This window comes from Nycticebus coucang, chromosome 19, assembly GCF_027406575.1.
Source record: "Nycticebus coucang isolate mNycCou1 chromosome 19, mNycCou1.pri, whole genome shotgun sequence".
Lineage (NCBI taxonomy): Eukaryota > Metazoa > Chordata > Mammalia > Primates > Lorisidae > Nycticebus > Nycticebus coucang.
Genome location: NC_069798.1, coordinates 31,558,767 through 31,580,919, shown reverse-complemented (window position 1 = coordinate 31,580,919; position 22,153 = coordinate 31,558,767). Strand labels below are relative to the sequence as shown.

The 22,153-nt window shown below is 38.6% G+C and overlaps 1 pseudogene; it reads left to right on the top strand.

Annotated features, from left to right (window-relative positions):
* The first annotated feature begins 1,072 nt into the window (after positions 1–1,072).
* On the top strand, positions 1,073–20,155 carry LOC128571690 (fibronectin type III and SPRY domain-containing protein 1-like; annotated as a pseudogene).
* Positions 20,156–22,153: the final 1,998 nt, after the last annotated feature.

Here is a 22,153-nt window from a genome sequence, read left to right as displayed (position 1 = left end):
AATTGGCACCATGAATTACCTGTCTTTGTTGAGAATTTATTTGTTTTTCCTCCAAGACAATAGCGAGGATTTTTTTTAGGAACCCTTAGAAACACAATGTTTTCATTTTAATTAATGCTTTTCTGCTGATGAAACTGAAGAGACTGAGGAAGATTAGTGGAAAAGAAAGCTTTGATCAGCCATGATGCAGGCTGTGCCCCAGGGGACAGCTCATCCCCAGTACACAGGCAGCAGGTATTCTGTTTGCATGTAAAGTTGGCTCTGGTGACCACTTTGCTCACCTGTGAACATGTTGCTTGTGACTCCTGAAAATGTTAGAGAGAGCCTACCAAGCCTCTTCTGGGCTTAATGGGGTGAGTAAAGGACTGTGCTCCCAGTGATGACCAGAAGTTTCCAGGACTCTATGTGGGAGAGAGGGTAGACAATATTCTTATTGAAATAACAGCATGCCTATTTGCAAATCAACAGTTCAAAGCCATCCTGTAATTAAATCAAAGTGACTTACTACAAAATATTTCTCTTGTCCTTTCCCTGACCCCCAGGTACAGGCAAAATGATTAAGCGGCATTGACCATCTTTGTATGTTCTTATTTATAAAGAAGCCCTTACTATGTGGCAGCTCAGGTGACAGCAGTTGCAAAATGGTATTTCCCAGCTCCTTCTACATCCACATGGCTAGAATAAAGCATCATGAAGTGAAAGAAAAAATGAGGAAAACATTAGCACAGACAGAATCATAGCTTATTTGTGGAAAATTAGAAGAAAGGCCTTTTGATTTCTTTGTGCCCCCCTCCCCATCTCCAAGTAGTGTAAAATTAAAATGGGGACAAAAAACATCTCCAGATTTATTTGGCTCTGCCATATTAACTATAAAAAAGATCTAGCTTGTTCCAATCTTAACCCAGCAGTAAACTATAAATCCAACTTCCCCTCTCTGCTGGGGAAATGAAATCCAAATACAGTAGCATCCAAATAATTATCAAGAGTTGAGCTGTGCTGGCAGGGTGCAATGTACAAGATTCAATTTTAACTAGTGATTACAGACTGGCAACCTTCTAGCCCTGAATGTCAAATGGCCATGTCACTTTCTCCTGTCACGGAGTATGTCAGGACTCACTGCAGCCTGGTGACTTTTCATCAGAGGTAATGAATCTTGTACTCCTGAGATGGGAAATGTCACTGTGCCTCCAGCCCCTCCTTCTCCCCCCATCTCCACCCCTCATTCCCTTCCTGCCTCCTGTCCAGGAACTAATAATTAGGAAAAAGCTGTTGCGTGTGACATTGCTTTTCTAGGACTCTGCTGCTGTCGATTTAAATTGTGTGGTCAGTACTCAACTTGCAACCATATGTGATGAAATGGCCCCCTCAGTAGAGGGTTTATGGTGTTGGAGTCTCATGCATCACGTTCCCTTGTCCTTGAGAAATAAAATGGAAAAACAGTTAAGCTCTGACCTTATAGCCTGTATGGTTTGGGGCTCCAGTCCAACTCCTAACTTGCCTTTAAATCTCATGAACTCAGTGCTTTTTTGTCTCTGACCTTACTGCTGCTAAGATACCATTTGCGACAGGGATGAGGATGGAGCACAGATTTGCCGGAGTACTGACAAGGAGAGAGTATGCCGTGGTTTTCAATGGCATCTCTTCACTCCAGGAGTTTGGTGTCTGACATAAAACGAGACTGGACAAACATTTTACTATTTTTTGCTTTTTTGTTAACCTAATGAAATCACAGACAATAAACATACAAATATAACAAGTACTTTTTGAAAACTGTTTCTTGAATATAATAAATTCATAAGATAAATCCCAGAATCTTGGAAGCTTGAAGGGAGTATGTATGAATTCAATAGAAAAAAATATATAAAAATTAATGAAACTTCCTTTGCTTTTTATACATGTCATAGTTTTTAAATACAGTGAATACTTATTGTTTTCACCATAATATGTTAACCATTGAAAGATATAAGGCAGCGATATATAGTTTGAGCCCTGCCTTCAGTTAGTGTCTGAATCAATGCATATCAATAATATGCATGCATGATAGTTTTAAAATAATGAAATGTATTAAAAGGAAGAAGATATCCTTCCATATGAATAACAAACTCCACAGGGCACAAGTCAATTAAACTCATCTCAGATGATGGAAAAGAGACAAAGTCAGTATGTTCTGGAGTCATGGAGTCAACCAAGGAAAAAGCAGCAAGGAGACATGATATATGTTAGCACAGTGCAGCACTGTTAGGGCTGGGACCATCTCCACATTTGGCTATAGCAAGTAGGTGTCCCTGGTACACAGCAGTAAGTTACAGCTGAGGTCAGTTCACCCACTGTTGTCCAACATAACCCAGAAAGATGGAAAGGAAAAATCAAAGTTAATCATGGGGGTCCAACATGATTCCAAAGGATCTTTGGGTCAACTAGTTTCCATTTCCAAGTAGCATTTTTGTTTGTCCTGAATAGCTCAGGGCTGTCTTATTAGTAACGATTCTATTTTTTTTTTTTTTTGAGACAGAGTCTTACTTATTAACCCTCCGTAGAGTGCTGTGGTGTCACAGCTCACAGCAACCTCCAAATCCTTGGACTTAGGTGAGCAGCTGGGATTACAGGCACCCACCATGACACCAGGCTATTTTTTTTGTTGCAGTTTGGCTGGGGCTGGGTTTGAACCCATCATCCATGGTATATGGGGCTGGCGCCCTACTCACTGAGCCACAGGCACCACTCTATTAGTCCATATTCTAAGGGAGGCATTTAAACCTTACCATAAAGAGCGTGTTAAGGAAAGTTTGCTATTTCTAGATCTGAGACTTGCCTGCCTACCTTGCTTCCTTCCCTCCTCCCATATTATGTTCTAGATACAAAATTAACTACATCATAATGTGGGCAAAAACTTGGTGGAGAAGTTGGGTGAGCATCCGGGCAATTAAAATACAGCGTGATGGGAAATGAGAATGATTACCACCTGCTAATGGGCCTTTAATATAGTGCCTGGCTCAGACACAGGGAGATAACAGGGAGAGCTTTAAAAGGATGCCCAAAGGTAAGCAGGATGCCATCACCCTTTATTTTCCAGGGAACCATGGATCTCTGGTTACACTTGAGGTTCTTTGATGGGAGTTTGTAATTTTCTCTCTTTTTCTCTCAGTCAGTAGAATGCCTCTTTCCTCACCAAAAGAAATGGAGAAACTCCTTCATGAACAACAGTGTCTTTATCCTCAGTCATTTAATGTGATATGTACGGAAGACCTGCAAGGACAGAAGGGAGCTTCATTTGAGGCAAATACAAGGTCTGACAATTTAGTTTGTGAATTCATCCTAGAAAAAGTGCTATATACCTAATTGGTGAATATCACAATGGTTACCTTTGAAGTACTCCTCTTGGGAAGCTATGCACCAGTGCCAGTACCTAGTCCAAACTTCGAAGCAATTTCAGAACTCTTTTTCTGAAACAGCTATCAGAGCTTGATGTCCTGAATGTCACCAAAATGTCTTCCTTTCAATATTTCCTTTATCTTTGAATTAAAAAAGGAAAGAGTCATTGGAGGCCAAATCAGGTGAGTAGGCAGGGTATTCCATTATAGTTATTTATTTACTGACTGAAAACTCCCTAACAGACAAGTGCCGTGTAAGCTAGTGTATTGTCCTGATGCAAGAGCCACACCTTTCTCAAGTCTAGATTTTCCAAACTACGTCTCTATCAATGTTTACCGGGTCCGCTATGCTTCTCATAGTCAATTAATGATTTTGATACACAATTCAATGAGTTCGTGCAATGATTTTGTCAGTTCTGCTCATTCCATAGTATGGCTGCCCTGACTTCTCTTCCTCAGTGATGCTTTCTCTCCCCTTAAGAAAATGTTTAATCCACTGCTATTTTCCTCAAGACATTACTCCCATAAACTTGGACTAACATGTTCCTGATTTTATTTCCACTCTTGCCAAATTTAACAAGAAATTTGACATTTGTTCATTGCTCTAATTCAAGCTCCAACATTCTTACAATGATGCATAAACATATACAAAAATACTGAAAACCACTGAGTAAGACACTGGCACACGTCGACATGAACACAGCTGTGAGGCACGGATAGACCACGGTTATGAAACCTTACCAAGTTGGTTGTACAGTGCTGCCAATGTAAGCACCCCATGGCAAGTTCATGAGATTAATTGTCAGACCTCACATAGCATTCTAATCAAGATTTTATGGTGTGATATCACAAAGCATAACCCACCTTGTTTGTTTAACTCATCTTCTCTGAATCATTACAAGTTAATTAGGAATGAGGAATGGGCAAGAAAGTTTGAAATTTCTTTATAATGTCCCCTTGAAATGTTACTTTGAGTTGATATTCTACCTGACTTTTTTCTTGCCATTTCTATTTGTCAATGCACTTTTATGTTCAAATTGTATCCATAATTGAGACTGTATTATGTGGTAGGTAAATTTCAAGTTGTTGAAAGATCCAAGAGTAATTTAAAAATAAGAATTCCCTTTTGTTACATAATTGCAGTCTAGAAATTAAGAGGAATCTGAACACACAGTCACATTGCAATGCTATGCTCATGTAAATACGAGAAGCAATATATAATGTTAGACAGTCTCTGGATGCAAAGTGTGGGATTGTGGTCCAAAATGTTCATAGATATTTTGAAAAAAAAATTTAAATATACATATGCTAATAAATCTGCTTAGTTTAAATAAGCTGTAAGCTGACATTCTAAAGTAGAGAAGTGATTCCCCTTTGATAGTTAGAACTACGTATAACTTCACAGATCAGGAAATGCTCGACTCTGGATCCTGTGGAGGATCTTGGACAGTGTAGAAGTGAGAGAGGTGACATGCATGGCAATTAAAAAGAAAGTGTCTGCATGCTCCCTAGTTAGACAAATACACAACAGGTACATATATTTTAGAAGGCCTCTTACGAGTCAAACTGAATTAAATTGTAATTTTTTTTCACCGCTAACCTTTAGACCTCAGTCTCAACTTCAAGTCAAATTGATGAAATGCATTTCTCTAGAGACCCACAGACTCCCTGCCCAGTGGAGCTGAGAAGACAGGTGTCTCAGTATTTGTGCAAGCAGTCACCTAAGGGATACAAGTTCCTTGAAATTTAGGTGTGAAATTTAGAGATGAAGGTGAGTGAGCACAGAAGTCACACTCTAATTATCTTTCACAAAGAGAAACTATGCTGTATGATCTGTAATGTTGAATAGATGCCCTACACATTCATGAATGTATAATGGACTTTAATGGAAATACATCAAAATTGGCTCATTGATTATAACAATTAAGCCATGTTAAGAAAAAAATAAAGTTTATTTTTTAATACTTATTGTAGGGTGCTTATTAATGTAATCAGGTTTCGGTTCCTTTGTCTATGAGCTGTGAAAAGTCTATGTTTTTATTTTAACTTAATGCATGCTTATTAAATGATAATAAAAAATACAACGTTTATAAAATGTTTTTCTGAGATAAAGTATAAAACTGGCATGCACAGGAATCTAGTCAAGGGAAGAATGGAGCAGTTTGAGTGAAAGAGCCACTGCTCTGTACAAAGGTGTGGCAGCACAAGTGGAGTTCCCTGGGTGACTGAAAGTATTTCCACTTAGCCAAAGTCACGTAGGGAAACTGAACCAAGATCTTGGGCCATTGCTATGGGACTGTGCAAGTGTAACTCCATATGCCTTTATACTCAGTGTTTTCACATAATTTTTTTTCTGGAATATTTACTTACCTATATTTATCTTATTATTTTGCCTTTTTTGGAAAAAAATTCTGATAATTAAAAAAAATGTTGTTATGCTTGAAGCCAAAAAACACCATCGTGGAAATTCAATTTAAATGCAAACCTCAGAAATTATATTCCAAGTAGTCCTAAGAGGACTAATTAATAATTGTAAAGTGCTTTGAAGACGGAAAGTGCTAAATTAACATCAATATTTATTAATAATCAGAGAAGGTGATGCTGACATCTTGAACTTGCCTCTTTTTCCCTATCAAGTGCTGACTACTATCATGATTTAACCCTGATAATTGCCTTCTCCAGCCACCATTGCCATGTGGGAATTCCACACTTTCATTTAGTATTTCATTATTTTAAACTATTACCAGTTATATATACATGATAGAGAAGAAGCTCTGTACCTTGCATGCAGTGAAGCTGTACTTTACAAAGGCACCTGAAAAATTTTATAAACTCAAGATGTAGTTAACAGCTAATTCCAAGTACTAAACACAGTGGCTGTGATAGAGTAAGGGCTCAGTAACGAGGCTTTATGAAGAAACAAAAAAAAAGGAAGGAAGAAAAAAGAAAGAATCCCATCTCCTTTGTATAAAGTAGAATGCTACATTTAAACTCACTTTATAACTAATTTATAGTTAAGGAACTTGATTCATATACTCATTGGATCTAAAAAAATGCTACATTGCTTTTTCATTTTATGAATGCCAGGTTGTAATTTCCACTGCCATATAAGATTTTCACAATTCATATATAGGTTATATTCCTTCCCATGTGTTCAAGGGTATGACAGTGGAAAGAAATGCATTTTTTGAAAAAGAAAAGCACAAAAAAGAATTAAAGTATTAAAGATGTTCAAATAGCTAACATCACAGAGATCAAACCTCATGAGGGCTTCTTGGTTTTTCACTGAAGCTTAGCTATTTTGTGTAATTCTCAGTACACACTGCTGCAGGAACTGGAGGCAGAGCTTGAGTCCATGATTCAATGCCTACCTTGAAGTCTTCCAGTAGGAGGCACCTGTGCGAAATACTTTGGATATAAGGGATTGGGGAAGGGATTTAACATCATGGGCTCTCGTTAGTGAGACACCCAAGAGCATGAAAGTATGTACATCATTGGTTAGTAGTCTCCACACCTGTGGCGCAGGCGACCATGGGATTACTTCTATAAATAGCATCGTCGGGAGAAGTTAGCCGGGGTTCCTCCTTTGAATCCACTTCTTGCTTGGAGGACGCCTGATCAGCTCTCCTCTACTAAGACTGCTGCTAGAGATTGCTGCTGAGATGCTCGCATCTACTAATAGTGACTGTGACTTACAAACTGCTTCGGCACAAGAAACCTGAATGAGACCTACTCCGAGTAAGCTGGTGCAGTGGCCTGCGTCCAGACAGTTGAGTTGGGCCCAGGCAGAGAACTAGCATCCTGCCTCCGAGGAGGCCCTGGGTCCAGGCGGGAGACATGGCATCCCAGGCCCTGACATCTTCCACCAACTATTTTTTTTTTTTTTCTGAGACAGAATGTCACTCTGTTTCCCTATGTAGAGTGATGTGGCATCATCATACCTTTATAGCAACATCAAACTCTTGGGTTCAAGTGATCCTCCTGACTCAGTCTCCGGAGTAGCTGGAACTACAGCATCTGCCATGATGCCCAGCTGGTTGTTCTACTTTCAGTAGAGACAGGGTCTCATCTCACTCTTGCTCAGGCAGTCTCGAACTCCTAAGCTCAACTGATCCTCCTGTCTAGGCCTCCCAGAGGACTAGGATTACAGGCATGAGCCTCTGCACCCAGCCTCTTCCACTAAGTACTAACCAGAGGGAGTGAGGACTTTGGTGTGAGAGACACCCATCTGGACCAGCTGCCTGTTATTAGTCAGAAATCAAAATCACTTCTTAGAAACAGCAGATATCTTTACTTGAGCATACATAGGAATATGGATTGTCACCCAGAGAGAAAGGAACTGGCAAATAAACAATGAAAAATTCCTCTATGAGATCAAGTTGTGTTCTTTAAAACCAAGGTTCAAATCAATATAGAAAGGAGAGCATGAGAGGAAGGATATATGGACCAGCAGAGAAATGCCATTTTACATATGACACAGTGGGTGCTATCAGAAAGAAAAGGCTGAGCTCCCTGGCCCATTTATTAAATAAATATATAAAAGAACCCGGCACAGAAAGCCCTGAATTAGGTTTTGTGGTAGATACACTTATGTGGCATTAGGAAGATTTTGAAATTCTTATTGTTCCCAGGGAATCTTCACAAAGACCAGGACACTGAGCAAATGAGGGACAACCCAGCTGCATACACAGCTTTGCCATTTCCATTTCCATGTAGCTTTTTGCTCACTTCTCCAACACATGGTCCATAACTTTCAGGGAGATGGGTTTCGTTTTTTTGGGTTTTTTGTTTGTTTGTTTGTTGTTGTGTGTGTGTGAAAAGCTTTCACAGATAAGAGGGGAAAATAGCTGTACATTTTAAATGGAATTATGTAGATATTCAACACATTCCTTTAAGTAGACAATGGCTCTGGAGAAAACAAGGAATCTGTACAAAACTTTCTATGTGAGGAAGCTAGAGGGTCTGGCAAAAAACATGCCCCTTTGTAACCAGCAATGTTTTATGGTCTAAGACAGTATTCATCTATTACCATGGGACAGGTAAATATAAATTCTGCATTATGGGAAGACAGTTATGATAAGATAATCATTTTTAAAAATATTTTTAATTTTATCTCATTTATCAGATTACCTGGGTTTTCTTTTTAATAGTTTGTCCATATTGCCAGATACACAGACTCAGTATGGTCTATGGTTGACTGAACAATATAAGACAGAAAACAATATAAAGCAATATAAGCCACTCTATACCCAATTCTACAATAACATAAGTAACATCAGTACTACACATTCATGAAAAGCCACCCAGAAAATTCTCAATTTTGATATTTTTAAAGATATGTATGTCTCAAGGTTCAGTATGGAATTATATGATGAAGCTTTTATAAACTGAGGCTTAATTCCTGAAGCAAACTCAAACCGTTTACAATGAAGACAATGCTATTAAACTCACTGTCCTGTCTTCATCTACACTGTTGTAATGTTCAGTGCCACTTCCATGCCAGCTGGATGGTGACATCCCCAGTCATAGCAGAAATACCCTCTCAAATTTATCACCAACACCCTTTATCAAATACAAGACATCTCCTCACATCAGCCACTTCTACTTTCCATGTTGTCTCATTCTTTCTGGTGTCCCACATATCCATCCTGTTCAGAATTAGATTGTTCTAAAAGTAAAATTTTACTACCAACTCATTCCTTGGCTTGGCTTGGCTTTTCAGACACTCTCTTTCCCCTCATATTTACAAAGTACATGCAGTTGTTACAAATCCTCTGCAGGGACTAGTGTCATATACCCACCACTTTCACCCATCTGTGAGGTAAAGAGGGACAGATAAAGGGCAATATGTGCAAATCTTCCCCAAAAGTTCATCCCAGAAATTACTTGTGAATGATAAAATTATGTCTCAACTACTACCCAGAACACGATATTGAAATAAAGTTAATTAAGATTCTCTGGATATTTATTTTATGAAAAAACAGTGTTCCAGTCTGATATAATATTTTTTTCTGTATTAATACCCCCTATTTTTACTCTACATTTTCTCTTCTCTCCCTAAGTCATGACTCCCATACTGTGCTTCTTATTAATAAGAGTTCTTACTCACTGTCTTTCATTTTGCAGTTGTAATAGTGAGGACATCCTTTCCAATGGGAAATCAACTACTCAACTGTTGTATTTATTTTCTTTCTTTTTCTTGGTGAAGGAGGTAATCAACTATATTAAACTGCTGCTATTTTACCTCTCATGTCTCTGTGTAGTCTTCTTAATCATGCTCCCTTTCTTAAGTCTCAAACCATTCATGGCCACTTTTACATATTCATTTTACAGTTATATGCCTAAACAAAGACTTGTTGAGTTTCCCAAGATGATAAATGCCAACCTTGGAAAACTTTTTTGAGTTCTAGTGCTTTGTCCTATACTTTCCTGTTTCTACCATATCTGGCCAAGAACCAGGTATGTTAGAGATGGTCAGATTTAATTTGACATTTGCTAGATAGGTGAACTGATTGAGTGCATCTCGATAGTAGAGAGGACACCAGAGACAGTTGTTTTTTCAGTTTGTTGTGGTGCAGTTCTTGAGAACAAGATACAGGTCTCAGCATAGTTTCAGTAGAATTCTTAATACAGGGTCAGAATCCTAAGGAGCAGTATTGAAAATAATATGATCTACATTGTAATGAAAAAAGATTAATTACATTTTACAACTTCATAGACATTAATATAAGTTTTTTTCTTACTTTTATAAAAGAAATCAACAAAAATAATTATATTGCATTCCTGAGATACTTTGCTAAGAAGAATATGTTCCAGATCCAATACATTCAGCCCTACTATGAAGCTAATTTATAGCTTTCACATGAAGGCTATAACCCAACTATAGAACAAGAATATGGGGAAAGGGCCAAGGAAGGGGAAGGGAGGGGAGTGGTTAGAGTGGAGTCAGGGTAATGGGTAGGGCCACACCTACGGTGCATCTGAGAATGGGTACAGGTGAAACTTACTAAAGGCAGAGTACAAATGTCTACATACAATAACTAAGAAAATGCCATGAAGGCTACATTGAACAGTTTGATGAGAATATTTCAGATTGTATATGAAACCAGCACATTGTACCCCTTGATTGCACTAATGTACACAGTTATGACTTAACATTAAAAAAAAGAAAAATAATAATAATTATATTGCAAAGGTATTATAAAAGTGTGTGGTGTGTGTGTGTGTCTCGCTCTCTCTCACACACACACACACCCCTCTATATATCAAATAGACTCCACATGAAACACTAAGCATCTTCACTGGAGCTTTGACAGCTAAATTAAATCAAGTTAAATCAAATACCTTGCATTGTATATTTAAGTTTCCATTCAAATAGTACAGATTTTTCTAGCTGTCATTTAGAATGAATTCAGTACCACAAGTTTTCCATTGAATGAACAGAGCTAACTGAGGGCATCCAAGAAGAAACCTTCACAGATAATTGGCTAGCTCTGGGAGCTAGTGTAGCAGAACATGCTTCACGATTGAATCAAATTCTGGAGCTCTGCTGAAGAGGGAACTAAAGGATGAAAGGGAAAGTTTATATGCCAATATAGAACAATTTGTACTTACAATTTTATCAACTTTTATTATTTTTGCCTCATATGCAAATGTCTTTATAACATTTAAGAAAACGTACTTTCTATTTTTAATACGTTTCATATATTATGAAGTATAACAAGAGCAAAATTTTGTTAATTGGAAGAATAATGAACCTATAAAGCAATCATAACTCTATTTTCCCCCTTTTTTTCATTTTGGAAAACATTATTTGCTTCATGGAAACTTTGACAAAATTGTCATTATGACATTAAAAAAGCACAAGGAAGTTCTAGACTGAAATTTATCTCATGTGAATTAAATGCATCACTGACAATAATAGAAATTAAATTGACCTGAAGTCCAAACAAACATCATTATATTTGATGTTAAAAGTTTAAATAAGTTCTATATTTGTGCATATAACAGCAAGATTAAAATATGTTCTTTATTAATTATCTACCTCAGATTTTATTTTTCCCCTCCCCTTTCTTTTTTCTCTTTTCTCTCCCTCCTTTCCTTCTTTCCTTTCTTCTTTCCTTCCTTCCCTCCCTCCTTCCCTTCATTTGCCTGCCTCCTTCCTTCCTTCCTTCCTTCCTTCCTTATTCCATTTATTTTTTATTTTTTATAATGGTCTGTCCTTAATCATACAGACTTAGAAGTAGTGTCCTTCACTCAATCCTAACCCCTTCCCCAACCTTGCAGTTCAAAAACCAAGCAGGTCCCAATTGGCCTTGTTTATATTGTTACTGCTGCAACTTGTGTTTTGTGCTTTTGTTGCAGGAAGACACACACACACATACACACACACACACATACACATATACATATATATATACATATATATATATATATACTGTGAAGCAGAAAGATAGAAATGCATAAATTTACCAAATTCTTAGAACACTGAAGGTAATGACAATGGAAAAAACAACTATACTGCTCAGTAAAATAACTAAGCCATATATAATGGTGGCATGGGGTGTCTTCTCTACTAAGATAAGTGGCGTTAATAACAGAATGACCTTTTCTTTGGCAAGATGCCCAAAAGGAGACTCTATTCTAAATGAAATATACTGTAGGTGCATAGCCCAACACATTAAGGCACAGAAATTTTTAAATGGCAAGGATGTCTAAGTAAACATCCAGATCTGGGCCAAAGGATCAGTGGTGATTTATGGCTCTTATTAATTTTTAAAGAGGATTGAAGGAGAATAGTATTTTTAAGTTCTCCTAGGAGAAAATCAACAGGAAGATTTGGATTTATAATTATGCAATTTAACTTGCCAGATGATATAATTCAAAATATTTTTATTAAGGAAGTATTCTCCTTTTGCAGACAAACAATAGTGATTAATAGGGATTTCTTTTGGGCCCTCCTCAGGACACTTTCATGGAACCCTACCTTATTTCCTCCTTCAGGCCACAAGGGAGCTGAATAGAAAGCTTTCCTTGCATCTCATTTCTATGTTCTCCCAGGGGAACTGAGGGTTAACTTGACTATATGGGTCCAAGGTTCAGCATATAAAACTCTGAACTGTAGTCATATGTTGTGTCCTCTTAGTCCTAAATAACTTACACTTCCACCTACAAAACATTGTCACATTTTTCTTCTCTTTCATTTCTCCATTTCATGTAAACTCATCTTTCACTTTCCTGCCACACACTGGGTTTCTTCAAGGATAGTGCATTAGTCACTATTGAATTTTCCATAATCTTTAGCATAATGCATTACATAGTATGCGTCTAACAGATTCTTGGTAAACACATGTTTTTCATGTTTGATTTCAAGGGATGCTGCATGTCATGAAACTCAAATTTTAATTTGAAATATTTTCTCTTACTTACGAACTATCACCATACATAAAAGCCTAGCTGTGAACTCTGGCTCCTGTCTCTGCGAATCTCTTGGGGCCACTTTCTGTTGGCCTTTTCCACCTGATGTTTCCACTCTTCAGTCCCCACGACTTCACACACCTTGTACCACTTCAGTATGACTCACAATTTTTCTCCTTGCATGTTAATCTAGTGTTTGCCTCTAGCTGTATTCACAGAGCCCAGGTTGGAGAGCTCCTTTTCTTTCCCATCCACCTAGGACTATAATTAATCCAAGCTTTATATATACATGTATATATGTGTGTGTGTATATATATATGTATATGTATATATAAAACCTAAGAAATATGGAGCCAAAGAGACTTGGACGTATAACAGTAGTACAGACGGTCATCATTAACATAAATTGAGAAGAGAGGATCCAAATGGGATATCAGAGAGGAGATGATGTGGCGGTATATACTGGGAACCAGACTACACCAGTCAGCACCCTGCAGTTCAGGGAGTATGACACAGCGGATGAGTTAATAAAAGCAGCTGGACAGAAGTGGGGCCAGGATGGATTCTAGAAACCCTGTCACTGTTGATGTTGAACATTTTGAATCAGCACGATTTTATACACTATGGGATGGATTCAAGCACCAGTAAAGCACCCACAAGCACTTGTGAAAATATTTTTCAGGAGTACCATATGTATTCTGAGGAAAACAACTTGGGAAATATTTATAGCAGCAGAAAATTACAAGAACAAAAATCTGAATTTGAGATTCTTTGAGATACAAATCTCAAACACTAACAAAATGTATTGAAATGTTTTAGGTTTTCTGATACTGACTATTATTATATTTATAGTTTCTTTTAAACTAATTCATTGCATTTAGGTATGTTTAAAAGCAGAACAGATAGTTTAATAATGGAATTTTAGGTTGATCACATCTGACTTCTTCCAAGGAACAGTTTGGCAAAAAAAAAAAAAAAAAGACATGGCACAAAAATGGTCTTTTGACTTTTGTGTGGCTTTCATCTGCCTTCCATTTCTAACCATATTATATTTAAATAGCTTAAAATCCATTAGTAGTTGTTAATACTTTTTGTGTCCAGGAAACACTAAAAATATCCTCATCTGTTCTACCTACTCAAACTTATCACTTATGGCTTCAGTAAGAACAGAGTGGACAGCACTGCAGGTGAACAAAATGCAACACAGACCTATAACTTTGCAAACTCCCAAGGTGATCTCTGGCTCAATATGGGGATCAAGTTCCTGAACTTGCTTTTACTTCTCCTTAGAACATGAGAGAATCAGAACAGAATTAAAGTCATGAACCTCAATAAAAGAGATAATGGGAAATATTAGATTTCAAAGCATCGTTGGGAGACAACAAATGGGCAGGGACCATATCTAAGGAATCCCAAAGGTCGCCCCTAAAGTCATCATACACTGGCAAAGTGGGAAATTGTTGCTAACTGTGCCTTTCTCTATAAAATATTCTTTACAAAAATTTACAAACTGTTTCAAAGTATTCTGTATGTGTTGACCATGACTTTGGAAAAATTGTATGAAGATTTTGTAAATAAAGGTACGGTTAGGTACAATTTCTCATTTTACCAATGTATGGATGAGCTTTGGGACACCCTTGTATTTGAGCAAAGAAGGTTGTTCAAAATTAACATAGATGAGGATGGCAGGAAAAGAGGGAGCTAATCTCCCTGGCAAACCTTCACAGTCTTTTGGAATAAAAGCAGTAGGAGGGTAGGATTATGGAAGGAGGCCAAACTTGGGAGGAGAGAATGGGGAGTCTGAATAAAATTCTCTGGAACAAGGAGCAGTTTTCTACTCCTCTCCTCTCTCTCATTTTCCTGGATATAATAAGTGTACAAGACACTTCATGTTGATTCAAAGCAAAAGAAAACAAAGCATAATAACAACAATCATAATAAAAATGATGAGTACTATTTTTAAAAAATTCAATAAATCCAACATAATGGACACAATGTGAGGATGTAGGGGATACTTCTTGGCGATGGGACACAATTATGAGAGGGACCCTACCTAACAGATGCAAACATTGTAACCTAATTCTTTGTACCCTCAAATTAACCTGAAACAATAAAAAGAATGCAATAAAGCACTTGGGGCGAATGAGAAGCACTAGCTCAGAGCTAGTGCCACAGAGTAAATTTCTTCCTGCTACGGCAATCCCTTATCAGAAAGCTGGCTTCTCAGTGAGTCAAGTGCCAAACTGGCTTGGTCAGCCTCCCAGTTGAAGGAGAAATCTTGCAGGGAAAACAAGCTTATACATATAGCAGTAGATAAAACCCAGCTTACTACCAGGAAAAGTCACCCCATACTTCCTGATTTAAATTAAAGTCACTCAGGCAGATAGAGCAAATAAACAGCATTAAGACAATAAGACAGACCAAAGAATTACAGTGGAAACAGAAATAACTCATGGGTGAGAAGAAATTTGAAAAGAAAATCTAATTAGTATTGTCAGAGATATTTGAAGAATGCTACCAGAAACATCAACCAGATTAAGTCTAGGAACTCAGCATGAACACAGAGCAAAGGGGACAAAGAGAAAATATGCAGTGAAGCATAAAAAATGTTGAAGAACAACTCAGGATACCCAAGGTCCAAAACCATGAGCTCTGGAAAGAGAAAACAGAAAATAAAAGGGAATAAGTATGCAATGCGAAACACAGGAAATGTTTGAATCTTTGAAGAAAGAAAATTTTCCTATTTTTGAATGGTGACTCTGTTTTTATACACAAAAATATGGATTAAAAAGGAAAGCAAGCAAACAAACAAAAACCACTTCTAAATATATTATTAAGAAATTTTAGCCAGGCACAGTGGCTCACGCCTGTACTCCTAGTACTTGGGAGGCCAAGGTGGGTGGATTGCCAGCGCTCACAGGTTTGAAAACAGCCTGAGCCAAGTGAGACCCTGGCTCTAAAAAATAACTGGGTGTGTGGCGGGTGCCTGTACTTCTAGCTGCTTGGGAGGAGGCAAGAAAATCACTTGAACCCAAGAGTTTGAGGTTGCTGTGAGCTATGATGCCATCGCACTCTACCCAGGGTGACCAAGTGAGACTCTGTCTAAAAAAAAAAAAAAAAAAGAAAAGAAGAAAAATTTTAGAACATAAAGATAAAAAAAAAAAGATGCTATCTCAAACTTTTCCAGTGCTACAGCAGGGGAGTGAGAACTGTGTTTGTATTTAAATGCTCACGTCTGAGCATGACTAACTTTTCTGTTTTTTAATTCATTGGCCAAAGCATGTTACTTTGCTGCTTTGGCAAATGAATGGGTAGGCCTAGGGAGTTCAATCATCCCATTTGTAGAAAAGGTATACCAGAGGAAAAATTATTGGAGAATAGCACCAATATCTTTAGTCATGGCTTCTACACATCATAAAAGTTTGTGGATAGTGTTATTCTAGTATAACAAGGGTAATGATTGTGGGAAAAATATACAGAGATGTGTATTTTATAAAGGGTAACTCAAGAGTATGGTCAGAGTCAAAGTAATAAGAGATTATAGATATTGTATGTGTGTATATACATTTATATACATGTAAACACACATACATGTACAATTGTGGTAAAATGCTATATATAAACATAAAACTCACCATTTCATTCATTTTTAAGTTTGCAATTAGGTGGCATTAAGTATATCTAAATTTTTATACAACCATTTCCACGATTCATCCCTAGACCTATTTTATCTTCCTGAACTAAAGCTTTGTAACCACTGGACAACAACTTCCTATTCTGTTCTCTTCCTAATACCCAGAAAACATCTTTCTACCTTCTGTTTCCATGAACTTGACTACTCTTGTTACCTCTATAAGTAGAATCATATATTTGTACTTCTGTGTTTGATTTATGTCATTTATCAAATATCTTCAAGGTCCATCTATATTGAAGAATACCTCAAAATTATACTCTCTTTTACAGGCTGAATTATACTCCATCAAAATATAAAAATCTTTGCAAATGTACATGCTGTTCTTGAGGAGGAGCTGTATGCATCTCTGTTTCATTTCAACTTTAGTATATGTGATGCTAAAGTGAGCCCTAAAGATGTTTTCAAGAAATTGTTTAAAACAATGATAACCTTGTGGCGGGCGCCTGTAGTCCCAGCTACTCGGGAGGCTGAGGCAAGAGAATCGCTTAAGCCCAGGAGTTGGAGGTTGCTGTGAGCTGTGTGAGGCCACGGCACTCTACCGAGGGCCATAAAGTGAGACTCTGTCTCTACAAAAAAAAAAAAAAAAATGATAACCAACTGAAAAACTGGAATATTAACTGAGAAGTGAGTAGGAGATATCAAGTGAGGATAATATAAGTGAGCTAAGTATTCATCTTCAGTATAGGATACGGTGTTGCCTGCATGTTGTAGATTAAGAGTTACATCTGTACTGTGCATCGAACTATGGATATACCTCCACAAGAAGCAGGATTTTAAAAAACAACGAAGAATGCTTCTGCTACAGGATGTTGGTAATTTTAGAGGTAAAACAAAAGACTTTTCTTATTATTTTAAAGTGTTTTGCATTAGTTAATAACTAGGATTGTAACCCAGACCCCCCACAGTTAACTGTGTATATTTTCATGGCACCAGGATGCCTCTCCTAAGACACTTTCTTAAAGATCCTTAAACAACAAAGCCACATGGAAAAAGACATGGGAAAATACACAGAAAGACATAACACTAGCCTAATTGCAAAGGTCCCTTTTTCTCCTCCTCCCCATGTTGGACTTCTCATAATGCTGATGTATTATCTGTAGCATCATTTTATTACTGTAACTGCTACTACTGCTGTTTTTTCTTTTCAATGAGATCTACGTGTTTCTTCTGGACTGGTCTTGTTACTTTCCTGGAATATGTGCAAGTTCATTGAGAGCATACGATAAGAGTACTAGTTTATTTCCCTGATTTGCCCCTGGTGTTTCCTTAAAGGCCTGTTAGCATCAGCACACTCTCCACATCAGCCAAATTCATGTAGCAGCCCTGACCCTGACTCTAGCTGGGTGGGTGGTGCCTGTGCATCCTCTGGCCCCTGCTCTCTGGCTTTCCTTGGCCATCCAAGGGCAATCAGACCTGGATCATGTTTCTCTTCCTGACTCACCTGAAAGCCTGAGCTCCTCCTAGCAACATCACTCTGTCAGAAGCTTCCTGTAAAGCTCTCAAATTCAAAAGACTGATGTACCCTCTGTGTGGCTGCGCTCAGAGCAGTGGAAACAGGAGCACGTTCACCTCCAAGTTTGACAAATGTTCCAAGCCTAAAACAGACTAGAGAATCATTTCAATTAAGTCCAGTTTTACAGATACATTTGTGACATTTTAAACAAATGAAAAGAAGCTTCAGGTCTGAAAATTGCTATAGGGTCTTCTCGATGTGTTTTCTTCCTTTAAAGTTGCTGCTCTGCCATGTTCTTCTAATGTCCATTACCATCTTTGCTATTAATGCCTTTTGCAGATGCAGAAATTTGATTTGGAAAAGTGATGAAGGATGGCAAGAGAATCTTCTATATGCTGCACGTGTCAATCCACATTTCTGGTGTTATTTCCAATTCTAGGTTCAATACAGGAAAGAAATCTAGAAACTTCTAAAATAAAATCTACCATAATCATGTGGTGATGGAAAGTCTTATCGATTAAGAAATGCTTAAGGGAGTTGGCCATGAGCAACCTAAAAGAAATGTAGAAGACAACTTATTTTGAATGAGTTAAACATTTTTATATCCATCTATGAGCTTTGTGATGCTTCATGAGGTCACTCAAGCACTTTACATTTCAATTCTTCATTCTGTAAAGTAGGAGGAAGTAATGTCTATAAAATACACAATCAATGATGATAAATAAGAACTTAAACATGCTAACCATATAGAAAAAAAATTCTACTAATCATCACCATAATTGCCACTGTTTTTTTTTCCTATTATAATTATTCCAAAGGGGAAAACAAATACTAATGAATGAACGTGTGTCCCAGCTCAACACAAAGAGACTTCCTAAACAAATGAAACAGCTAACCATGGGATGGAGAGTTCAATGAAATAATGAGCTTCCAATGGCCATATCACAGGAATTCTGTAATTAAAAGGAGTTACTGAATTAAGAAGTGAGCTACACCTGAGGATCATTAAGGTCCCTCTTAACTTTCAGATATAACCAGATCCTGCAGGCCACAGACAGTGAGGACTTTCCTCAGGCTGCCAAGCAAATCAAAGATGGTGTGACCATGGCCCCTGCCTTCGGCTGTCATTGAAAGCCAAGGTCAGTGACAACACGAGTCACCTCATGGTGGACTTTGCACAGGAGCAGCACATGCTACAGGCACTCAAGTTCCTGCCTGTGCCCAGTGTTCCTGTGATCGATCTGGCCGAGTCCCTGGTGGCAGACAACTGTGTGACTTTGGTGTGGCGGATGCCAGATGAGGAAAACAAGATTGACCACTATGTGCTGGAATACCAGTGCACCAACTTTGGGGGTCCAGCCCGCATCAAGGAGGACCAGCCCTGGATGGTCATTGAAGGCATCAGGCAGACGGAGTATACCCTGACTGGTCTCAAGTTTGACATGAAATACATGAATTTCCGCGTGAAGGCCTGTAACAAGGCAGTTGCAGACGAGTGTTCTCCGAACCAGTGACCCTGGAGACGCCAGCCTTCATGTTCCACCTGGATGCATCCACATCCCACCAGAACCTGCTGGAGGATGATCTCTCTGTGGAGTGGGACGCTGTGGACAGGAAGGTGCAGGATATCAGCACTCATGAGAAAGATGGCAAGGGACGGACAGCATCTCCCGTCAACTCCCCAGCCAGAGGTACTCCATCTACCTAAGAGGATGCTCTCTGGCCGTGGGGGACAGGACTGTTTCACAGCTGAGTCTTACACAGTGCTGGGGGACACACTGATTGATGGTGGGGAACATTACTGAGAGGTACGCTATGAGCCAGACAGCAAAGTGGTTGGTGTGGGTATGGCCTACCGCAGCCTGGGCTGCTTTGAACAGCTGGGCAAGATGGCCTCGTCCTGGTGCCTGCATGTCAACAACTGGCTTCAGGTGAGCTGCACTGCCAAGCACGCTAACAAGTTTAAGGTGCTGGATGCCCCTGTGCCCAACTGCCTGGCAGTGCACTGTGACTTCCACCAAGGCCTCCTGTCCTTCTACAATGCCCGCACCAAACAAGTGCTTCATCTTCAAAGCCAAGTTCACACAACCATTGTTGCCTGACTTCAGGGTATGGTGTGACAGCTTCCAGGTGACCACAGGCCTGCAAGTACCCAGCTCTGTGCGTTGCCTGCAGAAATGGGGCAGTGCCAATAGCAGCTCCAACACCAGCCTCACCTAGATCACTGAGCACCCACCCAGCTGAAGTGTTTTGGGGAACTGCCACCTGGCTTTGGCTGCTTTAGCGGCATCCTCCTCTTACTTGCTGCTTGGAGCCTTAACTCATGATAGGGGGTCACAAACAGGGAGTGGGCATGAGGCAGGCCCTCCTCCCCCCCTACCTGCCAATAAAGGTCAGACACTGAAAAAAAAAAAAAAGTTCACACAGCTCATTAGTGCCAGCAGGTTTGAAGGTATCGGTGTGGTCTCAAACTGTTCTTCTTCCTATTTAATGAGGAGACAGGTTCACCGGGATATTTCTAGTCACTATTTCTGCACAGTGCTACAAGAAAAGCTGTTTCTCCCACCCTCCCAGCATACTAGCAGGCAGGCCTCATGCCCCTTTTCTCGTTTCATCATGAAAGCCTTAGGAAGCGGAGACTGCCTGCTCTTCCCTCTACTCCCCCAAGAAAATGACAAAATGACATTCTTTCCCACTCTCTGTGAAATGATTTTCGTTAACAGCCCTGGAAAATGCTGCAAAGATGTGAGTGAAATGATGGCAGGATTTGTTGACAAGAAGGTAAAATGAGGGAATTCAGAAAAAATCACCCACATTAGTGACTGAGGAGCCTGTGGGTTCCATATGCTCCTTTCTCCCTGGGCCTGGGGTTGTCTGAGAATCATCTCCAGGGGATGGCAGTCTTCTTCCAAATGACTCAATCAATGGGGATTCTAATAGAGTCTAATGGATCTCACTATTACCAAGTTTTGGGTTTTTTTGATGTTCAACCTAAATTTTTCCTTTGATTAACTTAACCTATTTTTTTTTTTAAATTAGATAATGACAGTAATTTTGAAACTAAAGGGAAGCATGCAAATTTGAGAAAAAAATTCATTGTGAAAAATTCTTTTTAAAATGTTCTTATTTTGCAGCAACATAGAACATAATGAGTATTCAAAAATCCTTTAGGGAAGTGATTTTTCAACTGGTGTGCCATGAGCGGATCTTAGGTGTATTGCAAAAAATTTTAAAGATCATTAATTAAATTATTTTTAAAGGAAGTTAAAAACACAGTGAGCATATTCTTTTTTTTAGTTCTTTTTTTTTTTTTTTTTGATCAAGTGTACCATAAAAGTTTAACTATAGTGGGTGGCACCTGTAGCTCAAGGACTAGGGTGCTGGCCCCATGTACTGGAGGTGGCGGGTTCAAACCCAGCCCCAGCCAAAAACTGCAGCAAAAAAAAAGTTTAACTATAGGTTCAAGTGTGCCATTAGATAAAAAAGATTGAAAAACATTGCTTTAGGGAAATGTAGTTTCCCACACAGGGAATGGGCACCTTGGAGTCCACCTTTCCCTGTGATGGAAATATTCCCACCTTTGAGGTAGCAATTAGTAAGATCCAAAGAAAATTTACCTGCCCACTCAAATTAGGCCTGTGTGCTGAAATTCAGTGTCCTGGGCCTAAATCCAGACCACTCTAGACTCCTTTTTTATAACTTTAGAAGATCTTTGGAATTGCTACATGAAGTAGAGAGAGAATCAGAAAAAAAAATGTATCACTCTGCAAGGGAATCATCAGGGTAATGTTTGATAGACATGGTTTTGGGGGTCAAAGATTTGTGAGTCCTGACTGTCTTAGATAATTATTTCTCAAAGACTCAATTTTTGGCCTATAAAATGGTCCTGACAATCTATATTTACACAGTAGTTTCAAGGCAGTTTTTGCGAAGTCCCTAGCATAATACATGACAGAAGTCTAGCACTCAATAACTATTACAAATAATTATCCCTTTCCTTGGACTGTATGAGATTACCATAGATAGGTGTGAGATTTGGGAAAGATTTGTTAAAAATGATTCAAGATGACTGAAAATAGGTACTAATAAACAGAATGCAATTGATTATGAATTCACATGAAACAGAAAGGGAAATCATTTAAAAGCAAAGTAATGAGGTAGAACCCCATAAAGTCTCAATCTTAGTATTTAGGGGTAGGAGAAGACTAAAGGAGGTGG